At 62.5% G+C, this 1,037-nt stretch overlaps 1 protein-coding gene across 1 annotated transcript in view; it reads left to right on the top strand.

Moving 5' to 3' along the window:
- The window catches only part of COL5A1 (collagen type V alpha 1 chain), a 126,297-nt gene that overhangs the window by 93,796 nt on the left and 31,464 nt on the right, over nucleotides 1-1,037 (top strand). The window lies entirely within an intron of this gene.

Below are 1,037 nucleotides of genomic sequence, written 5' to 3' on the forward strand. Positions count from 1 at the left end.
AGGAGATCACCCCAGGGGAGCACCTGAGGAAGATGTGTTCTCAGACCCTGGGGAGGAGAGGCAGGCATGTGCTTGGGATTATAGGAAGGGAGGAGCTCAGAGAAACCCAGGGCCTCCAACGCTGGTCTCAGAAGGGTGTGCTGCCGAGGGCCCTGGGGGTTACTGAGGGCTCAGAAGCGATGGTGAGCGAGAGGACCTGATGGCACTTTGGAAAATTGTATCCATGCATTTTGAGAGCCTTGGAAATGAACCATTTTCTCACCCACCCCAGGGATCTCCGGGGGAGAGAGGCCCGGCCGGTGCTGCTGGGCCCATCGGAATCCCAGGGAGACCCGGGCCCCAAGGACCTCCAGGGCCAGCTGGGGAGAAAGGAGCTCCTGTGAGTACTGCCCCAGGGGCGCAGGGGCCCTCCCCACCTTGGCCTCCTCCGACCCTGCCACGGGCGGGTGTGCCCCCGGGGTTTGCGGGATGGGGGAGGTGTGTGGAGCGCGTGCGTGTCCCCCAGGAGAGTGTGTGTGTTCCCAGCATCATGACCGAGGTCCAAGGGTGGGTTCCCAGGGTTGGCCGACTCCTATGGGGGAGTCATCTGAGCTGGAAGGGTGCTGGGGAGCATCTTGGCCGAGGCCCAGCGTGTCGCAGCTCGGCGTCTGTGTCCCTGCACGTACATAGAGAGGGAGGGGCTGGGACAGCGTGTGGACAAGTGCAGCCTTGGCCTCGGTCTGGGCTCCGGGCAGCACGTGTGGACGGGTCACGGTTGCCTGCTGTGTGCACAGCCCCTCCGGCCGGCCTGAGTCATGTTGGTCTTTGTGTGAGCAAGATGGGTGTTTGGGATGGGAGCCCTGTCTGCTGGTCTGGGGGCAGGAATGCAGAAAAGATGGGCTGAGAGGCATGTGCTGGGAAAAGAAGCTTCTTCCTGGACCCCTGACTGCTCACCTCTTGGTGACCACGTGTGTGGCCCAGCCAAGGGTGGAGGTGTTGTGAGACCCCCTGCCCAACCTTGGTTTCCCTACAAGAGATTAGTGGGTGCCTTCTCGTCT

This window comes from Ursus maritimus, unplaced genomic scaffold, assembly GCF_017311325.1.
Source record: "Ursus maritimus isolate PB19 unplaced genomic scaffold, ASM1731132v1 scaffold_17, whole genome shotgun sequence".
NCBI classification, from domain to species: Eukaryota; Metazoa; Chordata; class Mammalia; order Carnivora; family Ursidae; genus Ursus; species Ursus maritimus.